This window comes from Thunnus albacares, chromosome 7, assembly GCF_914725855.1.
Source record: "Thunnus albacares chromosome 7, fThuAlb1.1, whole genome shotgun sequence".
Classification (NCBI taxonomy): Eukaryota; Metazoa; Chordata; class Actinopteri; order Scombriformes; family Scombridae; genus Thunnus; species Thunnus albacares.
Genome location: NC_058112.1, coordinates 18,320,829 through 18,339,998, shown reverse-complemented (window position 1 = coordinate 18,339,998; position 19,170 = coordinate 18,320,829). Strand labels below are relative to the sequence as shown.

Genomic DNA, 19,170 nt, shown 5'->3' with positions numbered 1-19,170 from the left:
AGGCTTATTCCAAGGTTGATGGAAGCTTCGTGCCGTCAGCGATCATATAAACTGGGATTGTGGTTCAGTTGATTTTCATAAGGCAGCTCAATTCCTGGTTCCTGGAATCCCTCTGCGATTTAGCTTTAGAAGATATTACTTACCATATATTAATGTGACTGGAATCATGATTTTGTGTTGGCTGGATAATTTCACACATTTTGTGAAATTCTGATTTGTCAGTTTTTATTCTTTCACTATAAGGAGCTGGTGGATCCCTCAGATTTTGTGTTTGAGAGTTACTGTTTGGTAACAGCTTATATTCTCCTTATATGAACAGTATTTAAACACTATTTATGTGTATAGTCAGTGTCCACTTTATACATAGCTCTGTTTAAAAAAAACAGTTAACTCCACCAGACAGTGAGTCATATATAAATAAAACATAAAGCATGCAGACAGGGTTGAGAAGCAGCAGACTGAATGGTGCATGAAAGTTCTATTTTAAGCAGCTTTAAATGTGTGTGTATATATATATATATATATATATATATATATATATAAGTGCTATTTAAATACACTTTATTATAATTACTATAATGCTTTTATTATTATTAGTTTGCCCGGAGTGGTGAGATCAACAAAAAGCATCTTGTCAGCAAAAGCACGTCATTGATGAGAAGTGCCATGCAGTTACAGCTGGGTGCAGCACTGATATGCATGAAGATGTCAGAGTGAACCTTCCCCTGCAGCTGAAGAACAGGAATGTAAAACTACTGAGGACTGTAAATGTGTACTAATCCAGTCTTCTTAACTGACACGCTGATGTTAAAGGACAAAGAATTCACACTGGTATCAGCATGTTTTTGTTGGCACACATTAAGCCCTCTAGTGCCAAATTATCATTGTTTGACATCGGCGCATGCATAAACACTAACGGCAATACTAATACTGTACCGTTGACAAATGAAAAAGGATTGGCAGCCATTTACCTCAATATGCCCCGCTTGATATTCATAAATGTTAATCTCCTGTGAAACAAAAGCACTTGGCAGAATGTCTTTTGGAGTTTTGTGCTGTTTACTAGAAGGAAGGTGGCTGATCTTGAGCATCATACTAGAAATGGTCACTAAGGGAAGCCATTCACATCCTGACAAATGAGTGTCTAGCTCTAAGAATAATATGAGATCCTGTCATCCTCATACAGATGTGGCTCGGGTGCCTGTGAAGAGGGCCACTTGAGCCGCGCTGAGAGTACAAGGTCCGTCATTCTGCATGGATCTCACTCACCCTCTCCTTCACTGTCTTTTGTCTCCTTGTTCAAAAGAGTGACAATAAGTGCTTTCACTCAGGTGTGCCACGACACACAGTTGAACAAACCTGTTTGTGAAAAATGAGAAAGGCAGAGAGCGGAGGGGCTTGATGAAAGCCATGTGTATTGGTACAATAAGACGCTGAGATGAGGTGGGCTGGTTGTTTTTGATATTTAGAGTTGAAAAATCACCCGCTGAATGTTTAATTCATCCAAGTCTAATTTGCCACCCACACTGGATAATTTTCCTCCAGAGAAGTTGTTGTGTTTTCCACTGGGTAGATAGATGGCAGGCTGAGTTGCTTTATGAGAGTCATTATTTGTGTTTGTGTGTGTGTGTGTCAGGTACTGTATGTTTGCATCGTGTGTGTGTGTGTGTGCCTATATATTTGCATGCTATGTCATCCATCAGTCAATGTTTTATTCCATCTTACAATCAAATAAAGGGCCTGGCTGGCTCCCGTTGTTCCACGTGTCTGGGCCTGCAGATTACACTTACAGCTATTCATGCATGCAATCAGTCTCCTTTTCCTTTGTGTGTGTGTCAGCTCAGCAGTCAGAAGAGATGAGTGTCTCTAGAGAGGAGATAGATGAACACACACAGGAGACAAAGAGGCTGGCCAGAGGAAATACACAACAAGCCACAGCCGCAAAGCCAGCTGTCCAATGCAGGTTTTGGTTCAATTCAGTACCACCCCCCCAGAAAACATGGGATTTCTGTTGCCATGAAAAGGTTGTAATAAAATGTATTTATTGAATTTGATAGATGAGAGTGAAATCACAGTTTAATTTAGGTTTTGTGTCAGCTTTCTAATGCTTGTTGGAAAGGCACGTACCTGTATCTACATGTTCTGACGTCCCTGCTAATGTTGGATTTATGGTCTGTAATGTTTATGACAGTATTCTTGATAAATCAGTCAACAGATAATATAGTACTGCTTCTGCTGCAGCAACATTTCGCCGTCAGTTGCATTAGAAGATTACTTTTCTCACGTGGATGATTCCATTTGCCGTAATAGATCAGTAATTTCAAGATATTTGGTTTTCTGGTAAGGTAATCATCTTATTTTACCACATTATGTTGTTGTAGTATAGTATAGTATAATGTGGACTTTTTTTTAGAAGAATTTGTATGTTTTGTGTGGTAGTTACATTGACGCCACTGTTGTGTTGTGGCTGTCTTGATGGTAATGTCAAACAAGATTTGCAAGAAGATTTGCAGTTGGCAAACATGTTGTTAGTGCTTAGGCTCATAAACTACTTGCGCATATCAGCACCCAGATAATAAAAGTGCTGTCACTTTCTCTCATATTGAGGCTTGGTAATGCTGTGAGATTATAGCCCTTACGTAAAAGGATCACGAAGAGAAATCATAGGCAATTTACACCTTTTATTACATTACTTCACTAAATTACTCCTGTGGAATGTCTTATTTCAGTCATCTGTTCAGTCTTGGATTAGCTGGCTCTCTTAAAAACCAGCCAGGTTCTGCGTCTCCATGACATGGACAACCACCGCGTGTCACAACAGATTTCCGAGGTGCCCTGATGCTTTGGCCACAACATCTGCCAGAAATCAGTTAAGGAAAAACATTCTTATTATTCTTGGTTCATTAGGTAATGTGTCTGGCTATATTAGACAAGAAGCCAAGACAGAGACTTGTTATTTGGGCAGCTCCTCTCCTCTCCTCTCCTCTCCTCTCCTCTCCTCTCCTCTCCTCTCTCTCCATTTGCCTGTACGCCTCACTGATTATAGTGGTGACTGAGCACATACATAGAGGACTCAGTCATAGGCATCTTTTCATTTGGTTCAGGAAAATTCCATTTTCTGCCCTATAATGTTTGTAATTGTAGCAAGAGACTATTCCCACTTTTAGCACAAGGAAATCACATTAGGAACAGCGTAAGCACTGAACAACTGCATTGCTGCCTTGGTTAAAATGGGTTTTCAGGCCAAATAGTGACAGGGGTTTAGGGTTTAACAGTTGTGCATGTGATTGTCAGTGTGTATGTCTCTCTGGGGGGCATTTGTGTCATGACAGACTGAATAGAGCATCTGATTTCTTCTGAGCCATCAACTGTACTCCCCTGCCCTCTGTTATGTAAAACTAGGGGGTGTTAGTTGAGTTGCTTTCATTGTGTGTGTATTATATTTTGTCTTTTTCAAAGCAAATATGAAATTGAGATCATTCAGGGACTGCAGTCTGGATATTAATGAAGCAAGAACTGAAAAAATTGTTGATTAATCAGTAAGTCAATTGACAGGACTGCATTGATTAATCATTACATTGTGTGATCAAGCAGAAATGGCATTTTATATGATTTTTGAATTTAAGATATTTTGGCATATCTTTTTATTTTTTACTGAAGGTTGGGCAAAACTTGACATTTGAAGATGTCTCCTTGGGTTCTCAAAATGTGTAATGGCCATTTTCACTATTTTTGTGACATTTCCATAAACTAGACTTAGAAAATCACTATCATCAGATTAATAGATAATGAAAATAATCCTAAATTGTAACCTTAAGTAAGGCCAAATTTTCTATATATAGAAAATAACTATAACAACATTGTGTCCACTAGTGTGAAAGTCAAATTTCTGAAAGCCTTTTAAATTTACAACTTGTGGCATTTACACCATGATTAAAAAAAAATCAATAAATTCCTCTCACTGCTGTGATTGACACACAAGTTGTAAATAGGCAGAAAGTCCTGCATTTGTGCTGCGAAAAACATATTACACTCTCCAATTTCTGAACTTGTAAATGGTAAATCGGTAGACTTTGAGAGCCATGTAACCAAATACTGAGATGATATTTTTGTGGCTCTAAAATAATTTTGTTGGCACTGTTATTTTTCTCATTGCGTATTGTGTGCCCATGATATGAGCTGCGGTGCCGCCTGAAAATCAACAGAATTTGTACAAAGAAAAGAAAATGATTTCAGCTATTGGTGGTAGCTCTGTGTCTTTGTTTTGGCTGAGCACACAGACAGAGGTGTGCCATATGGTAGCAGAATAGCAGTCTGGAGGGGATTGTTTCAACAGTGGTGCTTCCCTCAATAAATGGTGTTCATGGAGCTCCCCACTGTCCCCAGGGTAGGAGACAGGTGCCGCTGAGGGGAATAAAGGGCTGTTTGCACAGCTACTCAGCACGTCAGTCTCCTAACTCATTTGGAAAGGGAAGGGAAGAGTGATTGTTTGCCCGGGGCCTCTTTGGCTGCGTTTACTGTGCGAGAGGGGAAAAACCATTTCGATAATGTTTTATGTCGTATGAAATGGTAAGAAGACACTTTAACCTTTACTCATCTTCTCAATTCTTTGTGTTTTCATAATATCTTCAAAATCTATAAGATTGGATAAAATATTCAGCTTCTGATGTATTATTTTTTCGTTATTTGCAGTCACTGACCTGATATACCAAGGAAAGGTGGTATGGTCATTATGAGGCAAAGCTGTAAAATTGTAAAGCTTGTTTCCCTATACTATAATTGCCCATGTGTTACAGGAGCTCTCCTAATTCGAATGCAATTAAGTGTGGATCAGCCCAGTCGTTAGAGATTAGTAGGCATCCTGTGGGCTGTGGGGATACTGCTGATGCTGTGGTCCCGTTTGTGGTGAGCTATTTTTAGCACTAGTCATTCCTTGGTGCAGGTACAGAAAATAATCAATACACCTCCGCACACATGCTGCCTCAGGCACAATGCAAAGCTAATGCATCATGAACACGTTCTGTGACTGTCATCTGATCTGCAGGTGCTCTGCATGCAAACACTCTGGGAAGATCTAGTATGATATAGAGTATCTTGGATTGATTGCATTGCTCAATCTGTGCCACAGTTTTATTGCCTTTCAAGCCAAAGGAGTCTCAGTCTCAGTTTAACACATTGCATAATCTGGAGCCTGTGGCCTCTCTGATAGAAGACTCACAACTCGGCACAAAGCTGATGCTTCAGTTGCCCTTTTTTAGGCTGGCCTGATGGCAAGAACAATCATGACATAACAAGATGAGCAAGATGCAACACAGCAAACATGACATAAACAAATAGCTGCAGATACCCAAAACACAAGCAAATACAAAAGCGCTGCAGGTCGGACACATCACAAAATATCCAGAGGATACTAAACACTGGCACACATACAATATGTTGACCACTTGTCAGTGATGTTTGAAAATGAACCAACAATGTTTATTTTAGTTTTAACATTCTGATTTCTGTGATTCCAATATTATTGGAGATATTGGGTATACTACTATCATTAGCCTTTTACTAATTACTTACGTCATCATCAGTTTTTAGTTTCCCCTGGAAAAATGCAGTATTTCTCTATTTACTTGTGTTTTGTATTTGCAGCATATTTTTTTTATATCAGATTGGTGAATCTTACTGGTGTTTAATTTATTTGCAGATTACTCTCTAAATACATATGTGCTGTTAAACTGGACATGTTTTCTTCATTGTGCCTTTGAGCTCTCTTTGCCACTATACACTACACATTTGCTGTAAAGAAGACTAGTCGTGTGTGCTCGCCTCACTGTCTGTACTGAAGAGTGAGTCTTGTAGCCTGATTTGCAAAGTAAACGGCTTACTCAGCAAGTATTGTAACCATTGGACTTTATTAATATGAATGATACTGAGATTGAGCTCCGACTGGATATTTATCTCTCTGGTTTGACTCAGTACATTGCTTATACCTTCTCACTGTAGTGTTCAGCAGAGAGGTAAAGGTCTTGTTTCAGCATTTTCATTGACCACAACTCTCACTCTTGGCTCCTTTGGGCTTTCCTGAAATGCCTCTTTTGTACAGAAGACATTAACTTGCCTTTATAATTAATGAGAGTAGCTAACTAAAGAGTGGCAGCAGAGCTTTATGGAAAGCCCCCCCAGCAGTCCCCTTCAGGACATCCCATTACCCCTCTCCTCGGGTGGGAGCAGACTCAGACTGTTGCTGCTGGCTTGGTAATGATGTAGAGTGATGGCAGTCATTGCTGCACGGTGTTGTGTTCTGTAGGACGTATCAAGTTGAGATTATTCTTCATCCACTTGCTAAAAATCTTGTGTAACTGCCTAAAGTGCATCTATTTTTCTTTAATGGAATGTTTACTTCACTGCATTAGTGTAGTTTCTCATCCCTCAATCACCAACCTCTATCGTCTTGATTTGTAATTGTCCTAAAGACAAAAAAAAAAAAAAGTACAGCAATCCATAAAACAAGTTTGTCACCATTTCAGCCACCAGGGAAATGATGAAATTATAAGAAGATGATGTGATACTTCCTGTGTCCTTTGCATTAATTACATCATTGCTTCAAAGAGGCTGTTTCTTAAAGTTTCAAGTGGCTAAATAATAGATGAGTGAATATATGAATTATGTATTTGTGACTGAATAGTGAGGATGTTGGATATTCAGATATTTTCTATACTTTACTAGGAAATTCATAATGCACTGCCGGCTACATTAATGAAACTAAATGTAAGCCGCTTCTCCTTGACCAAAGCCAAGGTTAATGATTGCTAATTTGACAGAAATCAGCATATTGCTAGTCTCTGATATTTCTTTGAGTTTTGAACTTTCATCTCTCTGAACTGTAGTGTGGGCAGAATACGAGTGTTTGAGTCTGTGCCAAGGCTGTGCCCTTCTGCGAATGGTGCAGTAATTACCACCTAGCTGTCAGGCCCTGTTTGCTCTGTGACGGTTGGCCTCACTTTGCAGTCAATACTTCACTGCCCACTTCATTCACTGCAAGCATCACCTTGATTTGATTTATCGTTAAGACTCATGTCTCTGAACCAGAGCACACAAGGCAACGCCTGTGGAGGGTCAGCAAAACTTTATATTATGTTTTATGTACTGCAAATTAGCCCTTTGTTATGGCTTTCACTTTGACTTGTCCATCAGAGGTGTAACTTGTTACATTAATTAATGGCTGAATGCAGTTCACTCAAGCTGGTAAAGCTTACTGTCACACCTAAACCGAACACAGCCGTCATTAATGTCATTAGTAACACCCGTCCTTTTCCTGTTAAGACAAGTCAAAACATCTGCAGTGAAAAGGGTATATTAGCATCTCTGTTCCAGGGCACAGTTGTTGCTAAACAACACAAATGCTTTCTGTGTCTGTGTGTGTAGAAAGATCTGTGTTGAAACCTCAGCTCTGTATGTCATGTATATTATGTCTACACCATGGATGTTTTAAACATTATATGAGGAAAAGAGTATTCCATCCTTTCACAGTGAGAGCTGCTTAAGCACATACCCTATGTGGAAAAGGTTATCTATTGCTTTCTACTTCTATGTCCATAATGCATGCGCATTAGTGTCTCTCTCTGGCTGCTGGCCCACATGACTCTTGGTGGCTTTTATGTAAATAGTTGTTCAATTTGCAATAAGTCAAAAAGCCATTTTTGATTGTTTGTGATTCTCAGTCGGTTTTTTTGTAACAGATCAGCATGTTAAAGAGTCTTTTTGGGCACAAGGCTGCACATGTACCACAGTGGTGTCTTGGGAGACTTGGTTTACACCTGTGTTGCACAAGACAATGTGTGTTGGAAAAATCTGTTCTTTCTCTGTCATGACTGGACAGCTACAGTAGTTACTTGTAATAAACAGTGATGCACCCCTTGATTTGCATGCCATGTCTACTAATTTTACTTTATATCTGAAGTACTGGTAAATCTATACTTAGAACAGCAGAGGATCCTGAAATACATTTTCCTCTAAACTACACAAGGTGTTCAACCCAAGTACGTTTCTTTGGCTCAAATCAAACAGACACAGGCATTTTTGGCAGTAATATACATGGTGCACATTTCATTTGTCCCTCAGGATAGCGCTTGGCATATTGCACTGCTCCACTTTTCCTCCTCGCGTACTCGTGGCTGGTAGTCGTGGTTTTGTTTTCTCTCATGACTGACGTTAATCTTTATTCGTTTTAACACAGATATAAAGAAACTAGATATTGCGGCATATAATTACCCCTCAACTGTATAAAACCCAGATACAGAAGGTTGGCCAGTTTGATCAGAAAAACTGCACCAGCCAAGTCAGGTACAGCATGACATTTGCTGTAAATTGAGTAAGGCAATATAACATTCCTGTAGTGCACAAACCCACAGCTTTCATCAGAAGCCCTGGTAATGTTCAGAAGGTGAATCATGAGTATTTAAATGTTTGGAGACCTACATAATGGGGAAAATGACAGATGGAAGGAAATGAAGGCCAATTCTGTAGTGCTTTGTAAATCATGTCGGTGTTGCTATGCTGAGTGTGGGTGTTGAAGGTCATTTGTCAAGGTTATTGGCTGATGAGTCACCGTGGGGAGGCTCTGAGAGAAAGGGAGAGGGGGCACCGCACCAACAATATAATATTATTTGAGCATGGTCACAAATCCTTCAGTGTATCAACACCAGAGAAAGACAGATGGATGTCTCATTCCTTTTAAAGAATAAAGTCAAAGAAAGGCAGCTGATTTTTTTTTTCTTTTTATGATTATCTTTTTGGCATTTTTTTGCCTTTATTTGACAGTCAGTGGAGAAAGACCGGAAACACAGGGTGAGAGAGACAAGGGTATGACACGCAACGAGGGTCCCATAGCCGGAAGTCAAACTGTTGCCATTGTGATTATGTATATGCATCTTAACCATTAGCCCACATTAGCCCAACTATTGAAAGCTGGTTTACATCACACTGTTATTGCTTTTATTTATGGAAATAGAAGACCCATAATCACCTCACACATATTAGTAGATTTTCAGCTCTGAGCATTAACAGCTATAGAGAGATAGTGGTCAGTTGCAGCTGTGCAGGTCTAATCCCGGTTCTCTCGCTCCTCTGTGTCTCCCATCTCCACTTCCTTCTGCTCACAGTCTGTTATGTTTCGATCACAACCCACTATGGAGGTTTATTTCTCTGTGACCCTGTTCTGATATCCAGTAGTGGATTATTTCTCTCAATCAAGATGTTTTATGTAACTGTTAGCCCGAGAGGATTATAGAAAAACATTCCGCTTTTAGAATTTAGTCCAATGAACCATAAAGATGTGGCCCTACTTTCTGTCGTATGTCGTATGTGAATAATAATCCTTCTGGTGTGAAACGTGCTTTTCTGAGGCATCAGCGGACATGTACTCAAACATATCTTTTAATATTAAATATTATGTAGAAATGAGGAGTTTCTTGATTTCTCCAAAATACCTTTACATTCACACATATGATTAACATCAAAATTGATTGATAATAGCTTGATAATATGCTCTTAAGTTATGATTCATGTTCTCATTTATCTTTGGTGCTCCTGAGTAGCAGCCAAGGAAAAAATGACGTTTCCATGTCCTTGAAGTTCTGGGGTGCTGTAGCACCTCATCACCATGGCAACTGCTCATTTCGTCATTGCTCTCCAGGTGTGCTATGTGCCCAAACTCTCTCTGCTCCCAGCTATGTCTCACCTCACGGTGCACTTCCTCACTCTCCTTAAATAACACTAATTACAACTTCATCACGACAGAGCTAGATGTTATTATATTCATGATTTTATGATTATGCCGTGTTTATGCTAAGTTTTTCCGTTTGTTTTTTCATCATATCACCCAATTGGTGATTCATCGCCATGGTTGACATGCAAGCTGGGTATCAGACCTGTTATCTGTGAGATTTTCAGTTCGGCTCACCAAACAAACTGCTGTCTTCCCTTCCTGTATTTACAAATTCAGCGTGCCAGTAAAGAATGAAAAACAACAGCAAGTGGCGGCACTCCACAGTGAGCAATACAGCCTGCAGATGAAAATCCACTTGTTCTGGTACAGTAATTAGCGCCTGAAGGGTGCAGCATTAGCACATTCGCCTAATCCAGCGCCAGTGCTCCAGTGGGCTCAGGGCTAGGAGAGTAGGACTGAATCCCAGTGGAGCAGATGGATGACGTGATCTGAGGGAGGCTGAAAGGGGGGCCCTGATCATTAAAAAGGCTGATTACATGGTGGTAATGAGATCAGCATTTTGGGCTCAAGGCTGGTGGTTTGCGGGAGATCCAGTTCTCTCTGGGCTTCCACGGCAGAGTTTAGAGGACTTTTTTCTTAAAGGGGTTTTTCTAGTGAGTTTGACTCAAGGTTACAGTTCTCTCAAGGGAATTTGTTAACCTCCATGTATTGTGTTATGACATTGCGTGTTTATGAATCAAGAACAAAATCCCCATCATCACGACAAGAAAGCCTGTCACTTTTTGTTCAAAGCAACTTACTTTTTTTTTTTTTTACATACACCTACATTGGGAGCAACTTGGGGTTCAGTGTCTTGCTCAAGGACACTGGAGCATGTGAACAGGGCTGAGGATCAACCCACCAACCTTATGATTAATAACCAACCTGATTTACCCTTTGTGGTACAGTCACTTGTAATGAGTAATACGAAGGCCAACATAAATAAAGCTTATGATGATGATAATGCTAATAACTAATAATGACTGATTATCTGTTATTGAAATAAGTCTATTGTTATTGTTTTACATTCACATTCAGCAATGACAATTGGTATTTAAGTAGGCGATGCATCATCCTAAAGACCCTCTTCAGCTTAGCTTCATTCGTCACTGTCACTGGAGCAGACAGCCAGTTACTGATGGTTGTTGTATGTGTGTGCGTACTTATGTGAGTGTGTACGTCCATCCAAGTCAACGTTTTGTTTCTTTTTCTGAGCAGCCAACCTTCACTGCATTTCCACTGAACCAAACATATCTAAGTATCTGTTCCTCTGGCCTTTTTTTGACTTCAACATGGTTATGTGCATATCTTGAAGCTTTAGCAAAGTGTTATATATGGCCCTAGTGACATGGCCATACCACAGATCAATGTTGTCTGTCTCTTTCCTGTCATTGAATTCAAGTTTTAAAATTGAACGGGTGGTTTTATGCCCCCTCATTCATCCCAGAACAAGGATTACAGCTTGATTACAAGTATTTATTAATTAGGGAAAGTCAAAAAAGAAGCAAAGCCTTGTTTGGCAGGATTAAAACAGATTTAGTGGCTGTGTTGTTTCTGTGGGATGAAAACAACTCGGCTCTTTTCACTTTTGAAAGTCGACCCAAGCCCCTTGTTCTTCCAGATGAAATACAGCAACAACTGTTTGAAGCAAACGCCGTGACTGAATGTGTCAGACATTCTGTTTGAAATTATCTTGTGTCTGGTTTCTTTCAATTTCTTTCAAATTTGACTTTTAATTAATTATAATCCCTGTTAAAGGATGAATGTAAAAGCAAATGTGAATGATTGGAGAGTTTTTCCTTTTCAATTACTTTCAGTTGACTTTCTTGTTGCTGATTTTGCTGTCTTTACAAGTTGCAAAATTCCCAGACTTCCATCACATGTGTCAGCAAAATGATTTCAAGCATCTGCAGGTTTTATGTAAATGTATAGTTCCAGTGAATCCCTTTTTTCTGTCATTATCCCTGTCATTGGATGGCTTGCAGTCAGAATCACCCCAGAGCCATAAATATGCTGACAAATCCATCAGCATACTTCCCAGTTGCAGTTTTTCTTTGCTGACTTGGGAGGTTCTCATCTTATGGGCTGTGAGATTTTCATCTCATAACAGCTCATCCATCTGAAGCTCAGTTGCAGCAGCAGCAGCAGCAGTGGCAGCAGCAGCGCAGTGGTCGAAGAAGGTGATGATAATGTGAAGACACACCTCTTGCTTCTGGGACCACTGCACTCTGTGTGCTTTATTATGAGGTGATGGATGTTCTCTCCCAAACCCACCAATGTAGACGTCATCTTCAACTCAGTACTCCCTCCTATCATGTTGTGTAGAGGAGAAACTGTTTATTTAGCATTTAAGAGTAGAGAGTAGAGAGAGGAGTAATACTGCGAACAGATGGGATGATTTGTTTCTTTAAGTTTTTACTTTGTAGTTACAATTTCTGTGTTTGGCATTTGCTAATTGGTCCCTGACCATCCTCCACTGGGATTTATGGGAAATGTTTCTGCATGTGAGCACACCACAAATGCATTGCAAATTAACATTAAGGATGACTTGGCAAATGAATTTAACAGTGGAAAGCCGTTGTGTTTCTAGCATATCTATCAGGCCCTGAGCAATAAGATCATAAACACAAGAATATTTGAATCTCTCTTTAAATCTCAGACTTTGTGCAGTATTTTTTTTTTAGCAAGACTCACCAGGGAGGCTGCCCACTGCCTGCGGCTCTGGATGACATCATCGCTTCCAGAGCTGCATGACTGAGTAGATGTTGGAAAGACAGTGGGGAAAGGGCCAGCAGCAAAAAGTGAAGCCTCCCACGCCACCCCGGTCCCAGTTACACCAGACCACATGCCACCCTGTGCAGCCAAGCCATGCCATTCTAGTTTCCCCCTGGGCAAACAAAGACCCCTTTCAGGCCAGTCCCTACTGTGATCATGCAGAGCAGAAGCAATCTGTTCCTCTTGGCTGCTCACTGTGAAGTGACCCAGCCTTTTCCTCGCTACAGCTTTACTAGTTTGTGCAACGCTCAACCCGCCAGACTATGTCTGCTTTTTGATTTCCCTGCTTGCTGTCCATCTTCTAAAAGGGCATGGAGGCTGAGATGAGCCATTCCCTCAACTCTCTCTGGCAATGCATCAGTGTATTCGCTGTGGGTTTTGAGTTGGGAGGCAGATGTACAAGGTGTGTGGCCTTTAAAGCAAAGCAGGAACTAATAAAGAATAGTTTAGGAAGCATTATTCAGAATTACATAACTTTCTTAATTGTGAAACAAGAAGCTGATATGATTAAGACTGTAGGATGTATTTTTGTCATGGCTGCAGATTTAGAAACACCCTGCAAAATGACAAAACACATCAAAATAGATTTCCATTTATCTAGTGCAATATTAAGTGAACCACCAACAAAAATGACAGAAAATGTAATAAAAGAGTTGAGCTAAGTATTCCAGGTTAGCTGGAATACAGTACATTATTTGCCTGCAGCTGCTTTACAGTAAAAGTTTTCCAGGCGATTATGGCAAAAGCAGGTCATGATGAGGCACAAATGAAAGGCCTTTACAATGATGCGGCAGCATGCACACACATGGAAGTATTTGAACTAGCCTAGGATGTTGATTTTTCAATGTTCTTGATAAACACTTCAGAGTCTATATATTTCAAATGCAGGTTTTTAAAAAAATATTATGTGATCGAAGTCTTCAGTACATCCATTACACACCACGTACCCTGTCCATATCCTGCAGCCTGAGACGAAATGATGTTAGCAAGAAAGTGGAACAGTAGCTGAAGGTATTTTGATGATACTGAGTGGCTTTCCTGAACTCGCCCTCCTTTTGATGGTTAAAGATGCTCCAGGGCCGGAATGCTATTTGTTTGACCGACGAGGTTCAGACTGGGCTGTCTGGACCAGCATTCACCTGCACTCCCATCAGCCCCTCTGGGGTGATGTCACATCTCCACTCTGTCAATCAGCGGCCTCCCATTTCATTCTACCTGCAGCATCAATTCGCTGGCCTCATTCAGTCACTCTCTGCACTAGTCAAGGTGTTCAAGAAGCCTGGACCTGCACATAAAAGCCTCTGAGGCCTCAAGACACATTTAAGGTTATCAGGGAACCTTTTGTTTGCAATAAAACTGAGGAAATTTCAACTTTTCTTAATGAAAGGAGTATTAGTTTTTATTAGAATGACAAAGAGGAAATTTAACCAATTAAAAGCAGAGTAGAAAAAGTGAATTATAACTGCTTATAATCTATAATAATTTGGGCAGTGTCACTGGTTTAGATCCTTACTGTAGATAGTCACTGTAGATATTTCTCTCCATGAGACCATTTAATTGTCCTGCATCGACATGTTGTGTGGTGTTAAACTCTCACGGTCTCTCTTTGTCATTACTTAATTTGCTATTCTCCTATTGTGAAAAATAATCAATCGCTGAGTAAGATGTATTTGTCAGGGTATTGACCTGTCGTTTTTCACCAGTCATCTCTCTGTCTCTGCAAAGAGTCGATGCTTTCAGACCAGAGAACAGAAAACCTGACTTATGTAACCCAACACTGATTTTATTTGCATCCCCTGAGTACTGATACATCCATCACAGCATTTTAAAGGCTTAAAGAATGACTGATCAGGCAGTAAATTAATAATGAATATTTTGCACGTTGCATGAGAGGGGTTTTTGCACTGACATTATACCATCTCAGCTCTGTGTCATCATTATGGAAAGTTTCTGGGAAAGTTTTCTTGAAACCAAGTTATGCATAAGAAAAAAACCCTTCTGGTATTCCCAGTTAAATTATTCTTATTATTAATTTGGTTGTCTGTATTCCTCAGTGACTGTTGACTGTCAGTGACTGCCTGTGAGAACAGTTTTTAGCGCTACTCATAGTTGGGTATTCAAAAGGGAAAAACAAGGAGCACTCTGTTTTTTGCCACACTGACAGCCTACTTTTTTCCACTGTGCCATTACAGTAGATGAAAATTTTACCTAGTTAAGTAGAAAACTCTTGTAAAGATACTCGTTTTCAATTGTGAAGATGCAGCTATCGTAATTAGAAGTGGAGGATTTTCATACTCAGAAGAAGAATGTTGATCTGGACAAATGTTGCTATCATTGCTGCATTATGACTTCCATAAGTTGTAATGTGTTTCTATAGATAGCTGCTGTGAGTTGTATAGAAATCATTTCTGGTGTACTTCTCTGTGTATATTCATTATCTCTTAACACTAATTTTCAGCATTTATTATAAATCTATTTTCAGTAAGAATCTTAAAAGAAAACAAAGAGAAGAAAATAATACGTTATTGCAGTTAAGAATTTAAAATGGAAAAATGCATCACAAATGTTACATCTAACTGAAGTGTGCAATACAATATTTTATGTGTTGACAGCATAAGTTTAGCTTAAAACTCAGTTTCAGAGGCTATAATGATCTAACGTTGCAGAGACTAAATACTGAATTTAAGGGAAAACAATAAAACATCCCCCTCATGCTTGTCAGTATCTTTGATCATAAACTAAAACTCCCTTTATCCAGTAATTATGTATCAAAGCAACACAAAAACAGTGTGGGCACATTTCAAGACAGTAAGCAGCAGTCATGTTCGCTATATAAAATATTTTGAACTAAGCTGTATACTATTTCTTCTCAACACAGCTACACACATACTTTCACACATTCCTTGAAGATGGGCTGAGCCAAACTAATGTGACAGTTCTTGAAGTTGGACAGAAACTGATTTGAGAGAACGTTTGCTGTCACTGCCAACATGATTTTTACAGATATTGAACTTCAGTACTTTTCAGAGTAGCAATGTGCAAAATTCAGTTTTTTCATAGATGACTAGTTTTCTGGGATAAACATTTTTTTTGACTCCGCAGTTTAAGGCATCAGCTACTGTACATATTGTTTGAATAAAGCTGAAACTCCAGATAAAGCAATGTTTAAACTAATAACTTTAGTGGTGAAACCAGCACAAGTGCATTTTTATTATGGTATCACACTTTAACAAAGACATTAATGTCTTCTTTGGAACACATTAGGAAGAAGGAAAAAATAGTGTTAACCTGAACAGCTGCTCCTTTTTCTATGTGCTTGGAAAGTGCACATGCAGTCTTGCTCTAATGTTCCAATATAGTATTTTTAGGAGGCAGATATTGGAACTTGGATATATTGAGGCATATAAGCTCTCTGGCTTTGTGTGTGTGTGTGTGTGTGTGTGTGTGTGTGTGTGTGCCAGGGAGAGATGGTGGGTGGGTGTATGTATGTGCTGAGGTGATGATGTCCTCAACTCACAAGCAGCAGGTGAACATGCTTTTGTCTCTTTCCAAATCTTCCAATTTTAAGACATTGTTCTCTCCTTCAAGGTATTTGAAATGTGACAATCTTTTAGTGTCATTGCCATTTCATCATCCATTTTGACTGTACAATTGATGCCAGATAATAATATAATGCCTCTAAGCTCAAAACAAATTGACATAAATTCTGCTTGCTGTCTTCTCTTATGATAGCAGCTACTTGCATCTTAACAATTCTTTGCTAATATCTTAAATTTCTGGTAATTCATGTCCAGGTGGAGGTGCCTTATTGTTTTGCTCCAGGCAAATGATTCTTGAAGAGCTCCTTCTTCCCAATCTTGAGATGCCAGTTTGTTGCCATGAGCGATTAAAATTAATAATTCTGAGTTAAACAGATCTTCTTTGATAATATTTTTATCAATATCTTACTCACCTGTTTTTCCATTTGAAGTCTGGCACACTCAAATCAATACCTTATGTAAGCTGTGTGGGAGACAGCTGAGGATGAATTTGAGCCTCTGTTGCTTAAGACGACCAAGTGCTATCTTTACATTTTGTACGTTCTGCAAGCAGTCGCCTACTTTTATTCACAGGGCATGCATTGAAGAGTAAGACCCTGAGTAAGAGAGGCTTGTAAAGCAGTGCTGCTCATACCGCTGTTGCTATGAGACTGTTGAAAGCATGTTTGAAGCACAGCTCTGTTTTGATAAAAGTTGAAATATTTTTAACACCTAGTGCTTAGGCCGATGTGCGCCAGAATTATGCTAAACCCCTTCTGCTATGAACGTGCAATAATTTCCATGGAAAGCTGCGAGAATAAGAAGCCGGTGCTGAAAAAAGTACATCGGATATTTGTAGATTCTGTGTGCAACTTCCCTCCTGTCTCTCTCACTGTCGACTGCTGTCTGATCAGCTTATGAAGGACAATATTTTCACATAGCATGAATAACAGGGAGAGAAAAGGCCATGTTTGTCCCTCCGGGTTTGTGTGGAGTGTTAGGAGGTTGAGGGAAGTGGTTATGGGAATTCACTCAGATTGTCAGTTATGGTTTTGGAAAGGCCGCAATTCTGGGGTCACGCAACAAAATGTGTTTGAAATGGCTGTGTCAGCTAAAAGCTTGAGGAAACACTTAATTATGTGTTTTACAGTGTGTTGGTTTTGTTAATGTATCATCCTCTTACCTGCGCTGCACCACTAATTTGACTGCTGACAAAAACAAACAGCTGAAACACTAAGAGATATTCCATCTCTGCTCTGTCTTACGTCATGATGCTGTTGGATCCCATATGATTGCATGGGACGTTTTTAACCTTTATTCCCTGCAGGGCCGTAAGACAATCAGCACCATGTCTCCCCTGAGGAGAACAAGCTAAGCTGGATGAGACTGAAACTGAAAGGCGGCTAAAAGAGTTCTCATAACTGCCTTTTGAAAGTTCTATTTTTTGCTCCACTTCTGGAGATTCATCCTAAGAGGCTTAATTTATATTAGCTGTACAATCAGATAGCTCTCAAAATACCCGCTTTTAATTAAGCATGCAAACCAATTAAGTTATGCTCTTCTTCATTTTGTCCGTGGTTAACCTCAGACAAGGTTAGCTTGAGAGGCGGCCGCTGTCACGAGGTTTGTGATCAGATTCATAAACCGCTCTTGTTTAACGTGAACAAGCTGATAGAAGAAACTCTTTTTAAAGTCGGTTGATTCATGCAGGTGACACACACACCATCATAGTATCTGTCACAGCTAGACAAAGACGTTATGCATCTGCTGCTCTTACATGGCATCAAGGTGCGTTTCCTATTGCTATATTCTAAGTTCATCTGTGTGAAAGGCATAATTATTGTAGTACCAGTTTTTGTGTCATTTCGTAATACTTCCTAAAAAGAGATTAAAATATATATGAGGCTGAAATGTATTCAGCTCAGCTTCCTCTCTGAAAACTAATACGTTAGAGCACCTGTCAGCAAATATTTCAAAGCAATCTGTCATCCCTGTTTTCACATGTTGCTTAAACAATATATCGTATATCTCCTGGATGTCATGAAATTTTATTGTATGACATGTCTTTTGAAGTTGAACGTGGCATACTGTACATAGCGAGAGCTTAGCATTAGAGCACACACATTGTGAACAGTTTATACCATATCCTTTTTGAGAAGAGGATAGAGCAGCCTTGTCATAGGATCAAGTTAATTCTCGCGTTTCCTTCATTGGATGTCCACTTTGTTTACTTTCGTCCTCATTAAAAACCTGGATCAAAGAAAATCATTCAAGCGAGTCCAATGTAATAGTGTAAAGGATTAGCCAATAGGGAGACTCCTCCTTGTCGCTTCATAAGTGACACCGCAGTAAATCTCTCAAATAAGCTGTCACTCCAAATCCCCAGCCAACAACTTGACAGCGATTTTTAGCTTGTCCTGCCCTCGATGTTTGGTGCAGCACAGTGAGTTGCAGACAGCAGCCGCCCTCGCTTTCATAGGTAAACTCTTCATGGCTGTCGTACTAAATAATCAAAAAAAATAACACAATCTCAAAGAAATGATTCTGCTCGCTATTGTGTCTGTAAGATGGTGAAAACTAAGAGGAGAGCTGCTGTGCCGTCAGTCCAACTCAGTCGGGACAGTTTGGAGTGTATGGTGCCTGCTGTGGTGTGAAGTACAGTAGCCAAAGATTACATCACATCAGATTAGATCAAAACAAAACAGGGTTTACATATTTTAGGGCCATTCTTACTGGTGAGAAGGCAAGATGGGTCAGTTGCCTACACTGCAAGGACTTGCTTCAGAGTCTTTGGGAGCTTTCAAAGACTACTCAGTTTTATATGGCATCAGAGAGCTCAGCTGCATTTAAATAGCTTTCTTCCCGGTAGGCGATCCAATTGTGTGTGTCCAATAAGATAATTTGCTAATTTCCCCCATTATAGTGGAGCCTGGCATTACTTGGCTTTAATAAGAACATCAGACTTTTGAAGGATATTTCACCTTGGTGTAAAGTATAGTAATCAACATCAGGGAGTGTTGGCGTGTGTTCGTCCATGTACAACAAATCATGCATACTGTATATGACTACTGACAATTTTTCAAAGTGAGCAGCACTGCTTTTTTCATACTACAATAT

The 19,170-nt window shown here is 39.7% G+C and overlaps 1 protein-coding gene across 4 annotated transcripts in view; it reads left to right on the top strand.

Moving 5' to 3' along the window:
- Nucleotides 1–19,170, top strand: part of LOC122986038 (FERM domain-containing protein 5) — a 62,127-nt gene that overhangs the window by 9,719 nt on the left and 33,238 nt on the right. The window contains exon 1 of one of the 4 annotated variants that reach the window (XM_044357104.1): nucleotides 2,800–2,869. The exons of the other annotated variants lie outside the window; for them this stretch is intronic. The gene's annotated coding sequence lies outside the window, so the exon portion shown is untranslated. Of the gene's footprint in view, nucleotides 1–2,799; nucleotides 2,870–19,170 lie in introns of those variants that run through there. 4 annotated transcript variants of the gene reach the window in all.